The 19,867-nt window shown below is 31.3% G+C and overlaps 1 protein-coding gene across 4 annotated transcripts in view; it reads left to right on the forward strand.

Annotated features, from left to right (window-relative positions):
• TRPC4 (transient receptor potential cation channel subfamily C member 4) overlaps positions 1–19,867 on the forward strand; it is a 251,004-nt gene that overhangs the window by 26,770 nt on the left and 204,367 nt on the right. The window lies entirely within an intron of this gene.

Below are 19,867 nucleotides of genomic sequence, written 5' to 3' on the forward strand. Positions count from 1 at the left end.
ATAGTTTCTTGGGAGTCTGATTGGTATAGCACTAAATAAATAGATTAGTTTAGGGGGTATTGTCATCTTAATTATATTTGCGGGGCCTATCCAAGAGCACTCAATATCTTTCCAATTATTTAAATCTGACTTTATTTATGTGGCAAGTCTTTTGTAATTTTGCTCATATAATTCCTGACTTTCCTTTGGTAGATATATTCCCAAATATTTTATACTATTGACAGTTATTTTAAATGGAATTTCTCTTTGTATCTCTTGCTGTTAAATTGTGTTGGTAATGTATAAAGATGCTGAGGATTTATATGGATTCATTTTGTATCCTGCAACTTTGCTAAAGTTCTGAAATATTTCTAATAGCTTTTTAGCAGGGTCTTTGTGTTTCTCTAAGTATACCATCATGTTATCTGCAAAGAGTGATAGTTTGATTTCCTCATTACTTACTCTAATTCCTTGAATCTCTTTCTCGGCTCTTATTTCCAAGGCTAGTGTTTCTAGTACAATGTTGAATAATAATGGTATTAGTGGGCAACCTGATCTTACTGGGAAAGGTTCCAGTTTATCACCATTACATGTGATGTTTACTGATGCTTTTAAATATATGCTCATTATTTTAAGGAATAGTCCATTTATTCCTATAATTTCAAGTGTTTTTTAGTAGGAATGGATGTTGGATTTTATCAAATGCTTTTTCTGCATCTATTGAGATGATCATATGGTTTTTGTTAATTTGGTTATTGATATAGTCAATTATGCTAATAGTTTTCGTAATATTGAACCAGCCCTGCATTCCTGGTATAAATCCCACTTGGTCATATTGTATTATCCTGGGGATGATTTTCTATAGTCTTTTTGCTAATATTTTATTTAAGATTTTAGCATCAATGTTCATTAGGGAGATTGATCTATAATTTTCTTTCTCAGTTTTCAGCCCACCTGGTTTAGGTATCAGTACCATGTCTGTGTCATAAAAGGAATTTGGTAGGACTCCTTCAAGTCCTATTTTTTCAAATAGTTTATATAGCATTGGAGTTAGTTGTCCTTTAAATGTTTGGTAGAATTCACATGTAAATCCATCTGGTCCTGGGGATTTTTTCTTAGGGAGTTCAACCTCTTCAATCTTAAGGGGATGTGTGGGCTTATACTTAAGGCACTTTCTACATAGCATTAATCCCACCAATTTTGACATCACTTTTAGATAAGGACTTTGTCTTAGGTACTCGTGAATTGGATCCCAAAGGGCATTCCTTGCCCCCGTGGATATTGAAAATGAAATGAATATAAAATTTGTTATGGACTCCAATTCTTGACTTGATTTTGAATCTCCCAACCTAAAATGAGAGAATACTTATCAAAATAGTGAATTTATTTTTGCATGCATGGACCTTTTATGGAGAAGGGCTTGAATCTTCTTATCTTACAACATTGTCATTCTTCTCTCATCATAACACTACCAGGCAAAAAAAATTTGGATTAACTTGTATATTCTCTATCCTCACTCCAACTTGGGATATGCAGCTTATTAAAAAGATTTCTCTTCACCAAGTGTGTAGTAAATTGGAACCAATCACAAAAGATCTATGCATGTCATCAAATCAACAAGAGGATTGTATCAGTTGAGCATTCTGTATATGCTTACAATGGCTTGGATCACTTATCAGTTACAATGCATTTCATCAAACTCTTAGAACAAGCCTGCAAAGTAGAGAATGACATATATTTAATTTACCAATGAGAAAACTGAACCAAAGAAAAGTTAAGTGAAAAGTTTGAGATAATATTCAATCCTAAATCCTTCTTCCTCCAAGTTCACCTGTACTATATAGTCTCACTTTTGTGTCTCTCTTTCTGCCTAATCTATTTCTGTTCTGTCTCTCTTTCTGTCTTCTGCCTTCTTAAGATTATCTAAGTAAGAAGGATTAAGAAGAACACTAAAAAAGATGAACCTATTCTACTATATTTTTTCCAACTTCTGGTTTTAAAGCCAATAGCAACAGAATTCCAGATTGGAATGGAAATAAGAGAAGAATTTGGGAGAAATAAGGATAAATCTGATATATTTGAAATTATTCAGGATACAAACATATATCTCAAGATACTGAAAGTTGATATGCATTACTACGATGTTACTTTTGATGCATTTTGATGATTTATCCATAGAACTTTAGAAGGCAAATTGTATAACCTTATATTTGGAGGCTTATTGACTACATCCAACTCTGCAGTAAGATATTTAAATTACATAATTTTTGGAGAATGCTATAAAATAGGAAGCAATTAGGTACTGGAATAATTCACAATGCAAAAATCTATAAATGTCTTATTTGAAATTCCAAGTATTTAAAATAGTTTTGTTGATATCAGCATTTTAAAAATAGTTTAATCTTCCTACCTCAAATTCAAATCATACAAGAATTCTTTGAGTATATGCTATGTTAAGGACACTATGCTAGATATTAGGGATATACATATGTCAAATATTGAAAAACTGTACAATTTTTACAAAGTTAAAACATCAGCTTTTGCCAATGTTCATTTTGCTTATGTCCAAAAGTATATTTTATGCTTTATCTTTATTTCTTATTTTAGAGGGACTTGAAAATAATTGCAAAGATGATTTATCTTTCTAAAAGAGAAATCACATTTTCTTTTATAGTTTTACCTTAATGCTGAAACTGCATGTTAGAAAGGTTTAAAAATATGTTCTTTTTCTATCACAAATTATGACTTGGTAAGCAAAAGAAAATACCACTGACATAGCAATTGCAAAGGATTATAAAAATTCTTAATCTTTTACCATTCTGCCAGGATAGCATCATTATTTTTGTTCAAGTGCCAAGTGTTTCCTACCCAAAAAACACTGACTTTTTAGGATATTTCTGAATTAATTTATAATAACTCTCTAATTGTCTTATTACCATAAAATGTTGTCGTATAGAGAAAAGCTCAAAGGAAAGAGGTTTCTGATTCTGAAGCAAGCATTCTACTAAGTGATCAATAATGAAAATCATGGTAATAATTAGATGTGTGAGTACAGAAATAAGGAAAAAGAATAGGAAGTAGTAGGAAGATAATCATTGTAGAGCAGGAGGAACTGGGTTGAAATCCCAAGTACATCACTTTCTGGCTAATGCTCTCTAGGACAGGCTATTTAATTTCTAAAGTCTCAATTTCCTCCTATTTAACATAAGACATTTAGACTAAAGGTCTCTAAAGTCTCAATAATTCTATTATCCTATTTTAAATGATATTATGTCTATGGAGGGGTGCAAGTGTGTGGGTGTGTGCATGTATGTATGTATGTAATCTTTAATATTACTGTTTGCAAATTTTCAATGGAGGCTTACAATAAGGCTATCTAACATATGCATAAATAACCATACACATCAATTGTAACATTATTGTACATTCTAAACCAACTGACCATAGCATTACATAACAATGAAATTCAGATGAGCTTCCTGGAATTTTAGTTTAAATAAGAACAATAATAATAATTTGGGAACTAGAATGTTAAAGCACAAACTAGCTATCTTTCATGAATTGACAGATAACAAATCCCCCAAATCTTTAAAATATCTTGGAGAACATAGCCAGAATTTAGGTCATTACCACAGACTACTATTGCCTACAATAGTCCAGACATACATCATCATAGCAAATACTCAACTTCCATGTTACATGGAATGAAAGACTTCCAAATTATAGAGAGCCAGAAGAGGAATAATCATGAGGAAACAGGGCAAGGTGTATGTCAGATCCTGTCTAAGGAATTATAGTAAGGGTGCTTCAAATGAACCTATAGGCACTGGCCTCATGTCTAATACTTTTATTATTAAACTATAAAAAGCAATTATTTTTCAGACTTATACAATGGTCCATAGAATGGAACATTAATTCTAAAATAATACTTATAAAATAATAAATTTTCTCAGTTCCTCATCTATGAAATCAACTGGAAAAGGAAATACAAAACCTTTTCAGTATCTTTGCCAAGAAAACCCCAAATGAGCTCAATAAGAGTTAGGCACAAATGAAACAATTGAACAAGAGTAAATTTTTTCAGTAACATTTTTGTTTGACCCTCATAGAAACTATGAGGAATATAGTATGATGATAATATGAATAATTATAATATGGAATAACCCAGCACTAATTAGGTTAGTACTCTGGCCAGTAATATAAAACTTCCTATCAGTACAAAAATTAGATAGGATAATACAGTGTTGCAGATTGACCATTCATGCAATTTTTAACCTAATCAGCTTGACAAAAAGTTTAGCAGAGAGAGTAGACTCTTTATCATGTTTTTGTATAATAAGAAGGTAAAATAAATCAGAGTGAATCAGAAGTATCAATATTCTATTTGCTGCTTATGTTTTGCTACATATTGCTGACTACTAAAGGGAACAAATAATATGAATGCTTAAAAGGACCATAAAATATGAATTTTTTATTTGAATGCTTTTGAGATGTGCCAGTACTATATCATAAAGTTAGATCTTGTGAGTTATAGTCAATGAGTCCATGCTGTTTTTGTCAACAATCATCTCCAAGTTACGCAAAAAATGTATTACAGATCAATTTAGGGCAATCATATAAAATAACTTTATTTTTACCCTCAGATTAGATTAAGAAGGAGCAGCACTAAAGAATGCTGAAATCTTAAAAAACAAAAAGTATTAGCTGAAGGGATTAAAAAAAATAAAATTTTACAACATAAACTCCAGAAGTATTAACTAATATAACCAATAACAAAAATCATTATGAGGTTTTGTAAGATTTTCAAAGCATGATGGATATCTTTAGAATAGAATTTTGAAGTATTTTAATGACAGCAAGACTAACTAAGCAACTATTCCAAAACAGTGCAAATTTTTTAAAGCTGTAATCTGCTATAATTATTATTAATGAATGAATTATCCTCCAGTTTTTGACAGTGAATATAACATTTCAGGACATAAATACAACACTATACTTTGTGGTTATTGTCAAGGTAGGGGGAGTTATCAAAGAATAATTTTAATCAGGTATCCAATACTACATAATAGAAAAGTTTTTTGAAAACAAAGATGCAAAGATATGGGGAGATTAAATCAATATTGAGATGGCATACATAGTAGAAAACTTGATAAATATTCCATATTAAAAGCAAGGAAAAAGAAACTGAAAAATAAATGTGTGAAACTACATGATACATTTATGATAATCTCTAATTACAAGGAAAAGTCAAAGATTTAAGGTGATAGAAAAAAGCAGACATAATAAGTAACCAAAAAAGATAGCATCTATTGAAAATCATCTTAGAAATCCTTGAGAAGCAAATAAATTAGTGATTTCCCCCCTTTATTTATTTATTTTAATACATATTGTTTTATGAATCCTTTTGGGAGCAAAAAAATCAGAACAAAAGGGGAAAAAAACGCTGGGAGTGAAAAAAAAAAAACAGAAAAAAGAAATAAATATAGCATGTATTGATTTACATTCAGTCTCCATAGTTCTTGTTTTTGGATGCAGAGGGCATTTTCTATCCAAAGTCTGGACTTACTGAACCACTGAGAAAAATCAAGTTGATCATTACAGATTCTTAATATTGCTATATACAATGTATTCCTGTTTCTGCTTGATTCATTTAGCACCAGTTTGTGTAAATCTTCCCAGGCCTTTCTAAAATCATCTTCTTCATCATTTTTATAGAAAAATAATATTTATTTGCCCTCATATACCAGAACTTATTCAGCCATTCCCCAATTGATGGGCATGTATTCATTTGCCAATCCTTTGTTACCAACAAAGAGCTGCTACAAATAGTTTTGCACATATGGGTCTGTTTCCCTCCTTTATGATTTTCTTGGGATACAAACCCCATAGTGTCACTATTGGGTTAAAGGGTATGCACTGTTTTATAGACTTTGGGGCATAGATACAGATTGCTTTCCAGAATGGTTGAATAATTGTACAACTCCACCATTAATGTCCCAGTTTTTCCACATCCCCTCCAACATTTATCATTATCTTTTTCTTGTCATCTTAGCCAATCTGAGAGGTATGAATTGGTTCCTCAGAGTTGTTTTGATTTCTCTTATCAATAGTGATTTAAAGCATTTTATATGACTATAAATGGCTTTAGTTTCATCATCTGAAATTTGTTCATATACTTTGACCATTTATTAATTGGGAAATGACTTGCATTCTTATAAATTTAACACAGTTCTTTATATATTTTAGAAATCAGAAACATTGGCTGAAATTTTTGCCCAGTTTTGTACTTCCGTTTTAATTTTGTTTCTTTTGGTTTTGTTTGTACATTTTAATTTATTGTAATAGTTGTCCATTTTACCTTTGATAATGTTTTCTATTTCTTCTTTGGTCATAAATTCCTCTCTTCTCCAAAGATCTAATAGATAAGTTATCTCTTATTCTCCTAATTTGCTTATGGTATCACCTTTTATGAGAAAATCATGTACCCATTTTGAATTTTTGGTGGGGTGTGAGATGTATGTGTATGCCATGTGTCTGACATGTTATTTTCTTTTTTATTTTTATTATAGCTTTTCATTGACAGAACATATGCATGAGTAAATTTTCAACATCAAACCTTGCAATCTCTTCTGTTACTTTTTCCCTCCTTCCCTCCACCTCCTCCCCTAGATGGCAGGCAGTCTCATACATGTTAAACATATTAAAGTATATCTTAAATACAATATATGTGTACATATTTATACAGTTCTCTTGTTGCACAAAAAAAAATTGTATTTAGAAAGGTAAAAAATAACCTGGGAAGAAAAACAAAAATGCAAGTAGTCCACATTCATTTCCTAGTGTTCTTTTGCTGGGTGTAGCTGGCTCTGTTCATTACTGACCAATTGGAATTTAATTGGATCTTCTCATTCATGAAGAGCCACTTCCATCAGAATTGATCCTCATACAGTATTATTGTTGAAGTGTATGATGATCTCCTTTTCTGCTCATTTCACTCCACATCAGTCCATGTAACTGACATATTACTTTCAAGTTTCCCCAGGAATTTTTGTCACATAATGAGTTCTTATTCCAGAAGCTAGAATTTGGGGGTTTATCTATTTCTGGCTTACTATAGGCATTGATTATTATGTCATGTGTATCTAATCTATTTCACTGATCCATCACTCTGTTTTTTAGCTAGTAACAAATGGTTTTGATGACTGCTACTTTATAATTTAATTTTAGATCTGGTACTGCTAAGTCACCATCTTTTGTATTTTTTTTTCATTAATTCTCTTGTTATTCTTGACATTTTGTTCTTCCAGATGAACTTTGTTATTATTTCTTCTAGTTCTCTAAATTAGTTTTTGGCAGTTTGATTGGTATAACACTGAAAAATATAAACCAATTTAGGCAGAATTGTCATTTTTATAATATTAAGTTGGCCTATCCATGAGCAGTTGATATTTTCCCAATTTTTTGGATCTGATTTTATGTGTGTGAGAAGTGTATTATCATTTTGTTCATATAGTTCCTGGGTTTATCTTGGCAGATAGATACTCTAATATTTTAATTTGTCTAGTTATTTTAAATTGAATTTCTCTATCTATTGCTTCTAGGCTTTGTCAGTTATATATAAAAATGTTGATGATTTCTCTAGGAGTATTTTATATCCTGAAATTTTTCTAAAGGCTATTATTTCAAATTTGTTTTTGGATAATTTTTCTAGGATTCTTAGTATATCATCATATCATCTGCAAGGAGTTATAGTTTTATCTCACCATTGCCTATTGTAATTCCTTTGATTTATTTTTCTTTTCTCATTGCTAAAGTCAACACTTCTAGTACAATGTTGAATAATACTAGTGCTAATAATATTGGTACTTGTTTCATCCCTGATCTTGTTGGGAATCCAGCTTCTCTCCATTACAAATAATGCTTGCTATTGGCTTTAGATAGATACTATTCATTATTTTAAGAAAAATTCATTTTATCCCTATGCTCTCTAGTGTTTCTAGTAGGAATGGGTGCTATATTTTATCCAAAGTTTTTTCTGCATCTTTTGAGATTATCACATGATTTCTATTGATTTTGCTATATGGTCAATTATGGTGATAGTTTTCCTGATATTGAGCCAGCTCTGCATTTCTGTTATAAATCCCACTTGGTCATAGTTTATTATTCTGCTGATAAATTGCTATAATCTCTTTGATAACATTTTATTTAAAAATTTTGCATTAGTATTCATTAGGGAGATTGATCTGTAATTTTCTTTCTGTGTTTTGACTCTTTCTGATTTAGGCATAATGCCATATTGGTGTCATAGAAGGAATTTGGAAGGACTCCTTTACCTATTTTTCCAAATAGTGTACATAATATAGCAATCAATCATTATTTAAATGTTTGGTATAACTCATTTGTAAATCCATCTGTCCATGAAGATTTTTTCTTAGGGAGTTTGTTAATGATTCATTCTATTTACTTTTTTCTAAAATGGGACTATTTAAGTATTTTATTTCCTCTTCTATTAACCTGGGCAATTTATATCTTTGTAATTATTCAGCCTTTTCAAGTAGATTGTCAGATTTGATTCCATATAGTTGGATAAAACAGCTCATAATTATGGCTTTAATTTCTTTTTCATTGATGGTAAATTTACCCTTTTCATTTTTGATTCTGCTAATTTGTTGTTGTTTTTTTTCGTTCCTTTTTCTAATCAAATTAACCAAAGGTTTATTGATTTTTTTTTCATAAAATCAATTCTTAGTTTTATTAATTAGTTGAATAGTTTTCTTAGTTTCAATTTTATTAATCTCTCCTTTGAATTTCAGAATTTGTAATTTGGTATTGAAATTAGGGGTTTAAGAAAACCCTCAAATGAGTAGGATGTGGAAAATTTCTGGCTGCCTATATATATGACTGACAAATATTCAATCAACTAAAATCACATGTTGCACTAAATATAAAACAAAAATCTTTGTACTAGCGATATAATGAATGACAGAATGATTATGGTAATGGGGTTTTTTTTTAGATCAAATACATCACAACCATGCATGAAATAATAGCAAGAATATTTCACTAATTCCCTTTCCAATGTAAAATTGATGTCATATTTCTTAGTATCATTTGTAACCAAAGCATCATAACACCACTGACCCCTGTATATACAAACCAACTACACATTAATATGCTCTCTACAAAATGTTCACAGGTTTTTAACTAAAAATATCTGTAAACACTCACAAAAAACAATATGATGACTGAAAGGCAAAAGGAAGTATCAGAAAGTTCAAAGGAGATGAAACATAATTTATTGATTTGGTAACTATTCAAAAGACCACCTCAAAGCACAATATTGTTTGTATTGCCACCATTGCTAATCACAAATCTTTGAATTCAGTTTAAAATATACGCTTGTAGATAAGACACATTGGTATTAAATATTATGAAATGGATCCAAATGATGTACATTCAAAACATTTTCTCTAATTAAGCTACATTGAATGTAGCTGAAGGTGGTTTATCTTTGGTAAGGATTAAGATAAAATTAAGAGCCAAGAGTAAAATCTAAAGGTATTCCAAGGACAACATTAATATGAATTCAATCAACAATTATTTACCAAGAAGAATTAAATAAATAGCTAGGTCATTGAGATGTTTATAGAAATCATGGAGTTTATGGTAGCAATTAAGGATTACAGCATTACCAGGAAAAATTACATATTTATTTTAAAAAACCCAATGTAGGTTATATGATTAAATATTATCATTATTTTTGCTATGCATCTTTCCATTGCTCTTTGGGGACCTAGACATCTTACTTCTCTGAAGTCTATGGTGTTCCATGATTTGTAGTCATATATCATCATCGTCATTATCACTTCCATTTATATAGTACTTAAAATTGCAAAACTCTTTATCAATATTATTTCATTTTTTTCTTAGAACAATCCCCATTGAAATGGTCAAAGGCAGAATAACTTTTTCAAGATCACAACTAAAAAGTATCTGAAACTGTAATTGAACTCAGATCTTCCTGAACATAGGTCCAGGGGACTATCAAATGCCTTTAGCATCACTGGTAAATATTGATAGCAAATCAAATGACATTCCTGAAATGTCAAAATATCTAAGAAAAGATACCCAGAATATTTGATATTTTAATATAAGGCTAGAAATGTATACTAGATTTGCAGTTTCATTGGTACAGGGAAATTCTGTATGAGAAAATCCCTTTTATCAATGGAAATCAAAAAACGTCTCTGCAATCAAGAGTCTTAAAGACTAGTGTCTAGAATAGCACCTAAAGTAGTAAGAGATTAAATGTTTTTTCATTTAATACAATCAATACAAATCATAGGAAGGAGCTAGAATCCAGATTTTTTTTTTGCTCTATATAAAAGCTATACATTCATTATTACATTTTGTTTCAGTATAAGAACATTTGCTTTTAAAGCCAGACAGGCACTTATGCCATTAAGTTTCTTTGTCTGTACCTGCTCTAACTAGAACAAGAGGGATGGGAAGAAATGCTTTGCAAGCTTCAAATAATTCAATATTACAAGTATAACAAATATATATATATATATATAATATCAATTAACAGTACGTTTTCCCTCTTTAACCCAAATATCCTGTTCTATTTTGATGCATATGCCTTTACTGTATGATCTTTATTTACTTCCTTCCATTACTACTAATAGGTTTTTCTTTTGACTTATTACTTTACTTTCTTTTTCTCTAGTTTCACGATTGAGAGAAAATTACATGTTAAACTGTCTATTTTTGTATCTGACATTTTGTTGCTTTTGATGTCAATTTCCTTTCTTTTGGTTTCATTCTGTTTTAGTCATCATTATGCCTTACATTTGGAAAGGTCAGTATTACCAATATACTTACAATTCTTCATCATACATATTTTTTTTTACCCATTGCTTATTTAAATTTACCTTTTTTCCTCTCTCATCTACTGCCTATAATGTCTTTTTTATTCATATCACTATATTCATCTAAAAATCATTATTATCTAGTCAGCTATTCTTTTCCCTTTCACCAGGTAATCCTAACCACACATTTTCTACTTCTAAAACTTATGTGACACTTCTTTTTTCTATGATTTCTAATCATTATATAAATATCTCTCAAACTCCACCCCCATTCACACACAATCATAATCCCCATGTACTACTTTTTTTCCCCATTTATCCTTTAAATTTCCTGAAATTTGAGAGGTCTCTATAGTTGCCTTCCCCTATTCATCATCCCTCTGAAAAACTTCTGGGCAGTTCCATGTACTGTAAAGTATTCTACTCAGAATCAGAAGACCTGGATTAAGTCTTGGCTTCTCCATTTATTAGCTTTTCTCCTGCAGCCATATTATAGCTTCAACTTTCTGAATCTCCATTTCCTTATCTTTAAAATAGGGATGATAATTCTTAAGTGACCTCTCTCACAGGATTGTTGTGGAATAACTCTTTTATAGTCTTTACTTATTTAAAAGATTGCCATAAAAATAAATTAGACTTGTAATGCTTGGCTCCAAAAGGTCCATCCATATTCAAAGCATAGATTTACATTTGATGTATACTTTCCTTTTTGAATATGAAACCATGAACTTCTATTTCAAGCAATTTTTAAAAACATATTAAATTTAATCCAAAAAAATTATCAAAACTCCCTAACTTGGCTGAGTCTCTTCTGAACTTCTATCTGTTCTCTCTTCAATGATTTTTTCCCCAGTACATTTGTGGGTCTTTCCATGATGATATAGAAATTGTTTGCTTTATATTACATTGGTATTTAAATTCATATTGAATCATTCATATAGTGAATGCAATCAATTCTAGGTGCTTTTCAGGAGAATGTTCTCTGGAACATTAACAGTAATGGGGAGAGAGAAGCTATATGATAGCAATCACAGTTAATGCTCTGTTATTAAGAATGGTAATAATAATGGCACCTTTGAAATCGTGGAATTTTCTTCAGGGTTCCTTGTGTTGATAAATAATCTATATAAGAATATAATTAGCCACTGCCCTCTTTCAATAGCTTTCCCACTTGAGTTCATTTTAAGAAAGTGAAGGTTAAACAGGAGTTCCATTTTCCTGGAGTTAAGAAATCACTTCCTAGTAGTAAAAGTTGTTTAAAAGTTAAATGAGTTGCTTGAATGGTTGGTGAGATACCCTTCACTGGGTAATCACCTGTCTATAAAATAATCACAAACAAATATAAATAACCACAAACATAAAGAATTTACATATCTATGGTACTCAAGTTTATCATCACTTTCATCTTGTTCCAATATGTGGTCTCTTAAGTTCCTTCCAAACCTGAGATTCTGCAATTTATGATAAAAATTAAAAATATTATATCCATGTGTATTAGCATCAATCATGATCATTTTTCCTTTGTTCCTTATTTATTCTCTATACATTTCCTTATTTCCTATATTTTCCCTATCTCTCTTTTCTGTTTATATTTCAAATTTAGTATGACTGTCCATTACTAAAGGAAAATGTTCTTCCATTCTAGTTCCCATTTGGATTCGGACAGAATTTTCTGTATTCAACCTTAGAACTATTCCCTTCACCACTTTACCAATCTCCATACTGTTTCTCTTTGTCTTTTTGTTCAGTTTTAAAAAAATGTTTTGGAGGCAATCTATTTACTAGCTATATGATCAAGAGCAAGTCACTTAACCCACTTTGCCTTAGTTTCCTGATCTGTAAAAAAATGAGCTGGAGAAGGAAATGGCAAATCTCTCCAGTATCTCTGCAAAGATAACCCCAAAGGGGCTCAAAGAATCAAACAAAATTGAAAAACCACTCAATGACAAACACATTGAGTTAGGATTTAAATCTTGTTCTCCATGATTTCAAATGTAGGATCTTGAATATGACTCTACATATAATAACCTGTAATAATAATGTATATATCTTATTTTAATTGTGTGGTTTTAAAATAGCTTTAAATATTACATTGAAAATCGAATTGAACATTATATATGCTCTAAGTCAATTTATCATATAGGTTTCATCTATCTGTTCAAGAGAGATAAGATGTTGGAAAATTACAAGTAACTTCTATTAAGAAAGTCTAACTTTAAGAAATTATTTTATATAGATCCTGAGGAAAATGTTGTACCTCCAGTGTGCCAGTATAACATGAAAGGCTATCTTGGAACTTCTAATTTCAAATTCCTTATAACTCTGGGGAAAATCTACTCAACAGTAACAATCTGAGAGAATATTTTATTTGAGTACCTGAATATTGAAAACAAACCTTTTAAAATAAGCATTTTTTCTTAAAATCATTTTAAAGTATTTGAAGCACAAAGATCTAAAAGTAACTAATAGCCATTTTCCTACATTTATAGCTTCTTGAAATAATTAACAATAACATTCCCATGAAATTATTAATAAAATAATTGAACTTGCTTTGCATTATACATTACCAGGCTGTATATTATGCTTTTTTTTTTTTTTTTTTTTTACATAAGGGCCCTTTATTTTTCTTGAATTGGACCCATTTATTTGTGGCATTGCCTTTTAAAGATCTATTGTCTTGTAAAGGTTTGCTTTTGTTTTCCTGTTTTCCTGTATTGCTAGGCACCTATCAGCTAAAAAGAAAAAAAAAAGCCTACTAAATTAATAATCGGGGCTTCTCTAGATCTTGTATCTTCACTGGATTCAATTTCTGTTGTTGGAATTTTGCACAGCATAAACTGTCAGCAGAATTTTAGAGGCAGGAAAATGCAAACAACAAAACCAAGAAAAATTGGTTTTGAATTAATTTAAGGTCAACTTTTTTTTTTAAATCTGGAAGTTGAATTATTAATAAGACCCAGTCAGTAAACAAAATATAATCTAGTATCAAAGATATATTTTCACACCACCTGACATAATTGTTCATGGTTACAAGGAGGATTAAAAGTATAGGGTTCGACTAAGATATTAATTAATACATTATATCAATATTTGTTGAGGTATTAATACTATTCAGAATCTTATAATGATTTATAATCTACATTACATTTTATTTTCATAATATCCTTGGGAAGAAGATATTATTATTATCCCCATAGTATAGGAGAGGAAACTGGAGCAGGAAGAGTTGAGGTGACTTACTTAATACCTTACAACCAGTGTCTGAGACCATATTTGAATTCAGCTTTTCTTGATTGCTAATCTTGCATTCTATCCACTAGGTCATCTTATCTGCTTCTCATGAATACCAGAGTACTGTTTGTAAAGCACTATGCAGCTTACTTGCTGTGAAGAATTCCATTGAATCCGACAGATATTTATTAAGACCCATCTGTGACATATATTAGTTATGTGAACATGGTTAAAAATCACTCAACCTCAGTATCCTCCAGGCAACTCTCTGTCAATTAGAGAGGAGTTGCTGATTGGCATATCTGGTAAAGACTCTCACCAAGAGCTCCCTATATTAGTGGAATAATAGATCTGTCCAGCTCATTTACTTCACTGCCCTAATACAAGCTGGCATGCAGCCTGCTTAGACAAAGAGAATGACATTTTAACAACCTATGATATTTTGTTTATATAAGTGACATTTATGGAAATAGCTATTGATCTTTGATCTGGAAATTATATTATTCAAACTTTGCAAGTCATTGCCTTTATCAGAATATGAAGATCCCTCCTTTATCATTCACTCCATACAAATATTCTGAAATTCTGAGGGATGTTATAAAAGAAATAGAATCCATGTTTCATGACTTCAGAGAGCTTATAGTCTTTCAAACTCTTTTTAAAAAATAACTGTCATTTTTCATATTTTAGGTGAAAATTTAAGCTTCATACTTATGATTACCTTCTACAGTTTTCTGGTTATAACAAAACCTTAACTTTTTGTACTTCTCCCAGTCCTGATCTATCATAAATCAAGTATCATTTGTTCCACTAGAGCTTTGTATGAGTTCTAAATCAGAAGAGTTTCCCAGTCCTAATAAGTCATAACTATTATATGTGGCACTTGGCCAGAGGGCATATGGGTTACTCTTTTGTGTACAAGCTAATTTGGGGGCAGGACCAAATAAGGTTCAATGGGAAGAAGCTGAATCATTCATTGCCATGGTGATTTTGTCATAGCTTTCCCAAGATGCTCTACATGTCTTTGCATTCCTTCTAGTCATATTTTCTGCACACTAATTTTAACCTTCTTCTTGGCCCCTGTCACCTCTTGAGCAATAGTATAACATAAGAGTCCCTGAGTAGTTATTTAAAAACTGAATAGTAGATAAGGCTGAAATCTGATATAGCAATTGAGGGATAGATAGGACTTCAGCAACTGGGAATAGGGTAGAAGTGGGACAATATAAACAAAGGCAAAATGATGAGAAAATATCAGGATCTGTATAGGCAAGTTGGAGTTGAGCAAAGAATAATATGTATTGGAAAGGAACATGAGATCAATCTGGAAAAAAGCTAGATGTTACAAAATTGCATTGAGTCCTCAGTGGCAATTAAAGTAGTGTGGATTTTATTCTCTACTCTATGATTCAGGATGTTGCCTTCTTCCAAAGTTGTTTGGACAGTCAAATTTGTTACTTAGAAACAAAGAGGAAATTAACCTCTAATATGGAATAGAAAAGAAGACAAAGGTTCTGGGGTTAGTAGTTGTTCCAATCTTTTAATTACTTAAGGTAAATTGACAGGAACAAGGTGATTCTGTTGCTTCCATTCCTTACCTTTTTGACTTCAGTTCTATATCCTCAGGTAAAATGCAAAAAAATGCTACAGTTCCCCCCCTTTTCCCTCCTACCAATTTCCTATCCTTTGTCCCATTCTGTTCTCCAGGATTGACTCTTTTAGTTATGTATTTAAAAGTTCCTTTGGCTATGCATGTATTTTTTTTTTTCTGTTTGTTCTAGATGACCAACTCTGATTTTTTTTATTTTCCTATAGTACTTGAAGATACTGAATACTGATGAATTAATCAAATGTTGCCATGTATAAATTGCTGATAAATTAAGATAAAAACATGTAATTAGATTATAGATATTATAGTGAGTGAATTATTATTTGCTCTCATCTTCATTTTTAATACCAAAGTCACAATCTTTACCAGTGTTCATAATATAGTACACTTTTAATAAGTATATACTATATGCAAACCTGGAAGATAAGATCTATGAATCAAGAATAGAAAGATGCAGTCAAATAGGAAATTAAAAAAATAAACATTGGCATCTTAGGTGTCAGTGAAATTTAATGAATGGGAATTGATGAATGTAACTAAATACTCATTATGTATACTACTGTGGATTAGAAACCCTTAGAACAACTGCAATCGCCTTCAAAAAAAGAGTGAGAAAAGTGTAATTTCAAAAATGACAGATTTTTAAAAATATATTTGAGTCTATCTAATCATTGATGTCAAAGAGGTCAAAGTTAATCAATTCTAAGACCATAATACGTCCTAGAAATACCCCCCCAAAGATGTTACATTCATTACAAGGAATTAGGGTGCTAAAGTATGAAATCAAAAGATAATTGGAATAACAGGTAACTCTGGCCTTAGAATACTAAATTAAAGAGGGTTTATATATATGTATATATACACATACATACATATATCTTTATATATGTGTGTGTGTATACACACACACATATATATGTATATTTATTTATATGTATATGTTATGTAGCCAAAGGTGTTATTTAAAATAGCACTAGAAGTAATTGAGGCCGAGTCATGATCATTTTATTGTAAAATACAGACTTGAAATGAAGAAAATGGGAAAAACCATCAGACTATATATGTAGGACATAATCAATATCCCTTATGAATAGGATGTTGAAGTGATAAAAAGATTTAAGGGATTAGATGTGATAGCAAGAGTGCCTGAATAACTATGTACAAAGATTAATGGTACTATACAAGAGACAGCAACAAAGCACATTACATAAAAAAGAGCAAGAAAACAAAATGACTATCTGATGAGGCTTTACAAATAATTGAGAAAAGAGGAAAAGCAAAAGTGAAAGGGAAAAGTGAAAGATATACACACAAGTAAAGGCAGAATTCCAGAGAATAGCAAAGAGAAATAAAAACCAAATTCTGAAATAAGCAATGCAAATAGAAGAAAACAATAGAATCAAAAAGACAAAAAATTATCTTCAAGAAAATTAGAGATATCAATGAATACAATGCCTGAAGTACTATCATAGTTTATTGGTTGGTCTTCCTGCCTTATATCAATCCTCACTCTAGGCCATTCTCCACTGAGTTGTCAAAATAATCTTCACAAAGGAAATGTTTGATGGTGTCAGACATGCTCCATTCAGTAAACTATGTTTTGTTATTACTTCCTGCATCAAATTAGAGAACCTATTTGACTTTTAAAGCCTTTCATAACTTGCCTCCTTTCTGCTTTTCCAAACTTCATGCATTTTACTCTTCCATATATTCTGAGTTTAAGTCCTCCTAGCCAACCCTCCATATTTTGACTCTTGTAATTTCCACAGGCCTGAATTGTCTCTTTTCTCATTTCTATCACCTGGTTTTCTGGTCTCCTTTCCAGTCCTTGCTAAAGCCCTAACTCCTATGCCCAATCCCCCTAAGTACTAAAATTTTCATTATGATATCTCCATTTTATGCTACATACCTTATTTATATGTAGGCATATAATAATTTATATGTTGTGTCTCTTGCTTGACATACTGTGTTCTTGTTAGGGCAGGAACTCTCTATTTTTCTCTTTGTCTCTCTGTATGTGCATGTATGCATGTGTAACTTTCTTTGTGTCACTAGGATTTAGCATATGTATGTATTTATTAATGTTTTTTTTTTAATTTGACTTGAGATACTCCTCATGGAATGATCAGTAAAACCATCTCTCTTTTATTTTCCCTTTCAAATTATTAAAGGGACAATTCTGAAGCAATGACTCCTTTTGATACCCTTCTGGGCTAAAATCTGATGGTTTAGGATGAAATAGAAGGTAATTAGAGAAGAATATTCCATATTTCTCACCAACCATGGAGATTTTTAAGAGGTTTCCTGCCCTGTTGCAACACTGGATCCAAAGTCAAAATAATTAAATTATCTCACAGACTGATTTCAGACCATTTCTATTACACATTCCAATTCCAGTTTCAGGATTTGATTAGACTTTTAGCTCACCAACTAAAGATTTCAGGATGCAATGGAGAGATAGCAGCTGTAAATAACTGCCATTCACTTGACAATGCTAATAAATGTATCTTTTATTTTAGTCCCACCATCGAGAAAGATGTTTCAATAGAAATATCTCTATGTGATACAAGGAAAAAAAGGGAAAAGGAATATATGGTGACTTATGCATGCACAAATAACACTATTGCCTCTGTCCTTTCAAATAAAGCTATTAGAAGGAATGCTTTCCTTTCCCTTCCATATGTTCTAAGTGCCTCTATTCCTAGCCTACCAGTGAACAGATAAAACAGATAAAAGATCTACTCATTATACTTGAATATATATCATGTCACCATTAAATCATTTTTTTGCTTAACACCCTTAGTTTTTTCGATCAATATTCATTTCTCCACCTCATTTTTCTTATCTGTCAAAGCTGTCATCTGTCATGGTAATGTAGGAAGAAGACTGACTCCGAGAGATAAAAGATATGGATTCAGAATCTACATATAGCTCTTAAGGGCAAATCTTTTAATTTCTATGAGTCTGATTCCTCATTTATAAAATGTGGATATCCTGGATGATTTTTAAGATCTTCTAGCTTTATATCCATACATCTATGAGGATATCAAATGAGATAATAATAGTAAAATGCTTAGAACAGAGCCTGGTACACAATGGATATTATATATATAAATGTTATCATTTATTATTATTTTAATGACTTCCTTTTAACTCTAAGCCTATATTCAATATGATCTCTCTATGTCCGGCTCACCCTCAAAAGAGAGGCTTAAATTTTGCCAATATCATTTCTAAAATTTGATATTCAGAATTAAATTTAAGTCATTAGACATGATGTGAAAAGGGTAGATGGTGAAATGATGTTTCCTCCTTGCAGACACCAAAGTTCTATTAATGTGGCCTTATGTTACATGAACCAAAAAAGAGAGTGGGTACTTCATGGGAGAACTGAACATGATTCACATGTCACTCCCAGGTATCATTTTGTCCCCTTTATGGAAGCTGAGCATCTTTCTGGGAAGATATGCAAATTCTAGAGGATAATGGGAGTTCTGAATGGGATCTGCTGAAAGTATACTCCTGTTTTCTCTTCTCTTTGTTCTAACATAAGGGCTTCCATAAACTTTTTCAAATTTTTTCTTTTAGTAGGAAGACCAAGATTACATTCTATTCTCACAATTTGTGTTTCAATTGGAAATATCAAAATAGAACATCTCTGCAACTTTTGGAAACATTCCTCTTTCTGTTCAGACTTGCTGAAGTTGATATTTTCAGTCCTTTGTGGCTTTTGCTGCTAACTGCCATGACAAATTGTCTCTTCAGTACACTGAGGGAGTTGTCATCAAGGGTTCCCAAGTGATGATTTTGCTTTGTTTTGTTCTGTTTCAAATAACGTGCTTTTCTTGCCTTGTTTTGCTTATCAGAAATGGCTTCCCAGATTCCATAGTCACACGATAAATGTCATAGCCAACATTTAAACTTTTATGCATATACCATGCTGCCTCATGTTTGAATTTGGATGAATCACTCATTCTCTAGGTCTCAATTTTGTCATCTGGAAATGACCCAGAGGGCTGGTGGAAATTAGACCAGATGACCTCAAGGTCTCTTTTGATTCCAATATTCTATGTTGTGGGATTTGGGAAAACTTTCCATTCCCTAGAAAAAAGTATCTGTTCAGCTGACTCATTCCCTGAGGCTTCACAAGAGCCAGTGTTGAATGGTCCTTAAAATT

Source organism: Sminthopsis crassicaudata, chromosome 3 (genome assembly GCF_048593235.1).
Source record: "Sminthopsis crassicaudata isolate SCR6 chromosome 3, ASM4859323v1, whole genome shotgun sequence".
NCBI lineage: Eukaryota > Metazoa > Chordata > Mammalia > Dasyuromorphia > Dasyuridae > Sminthopsis > Sminthopsis crassicaudata.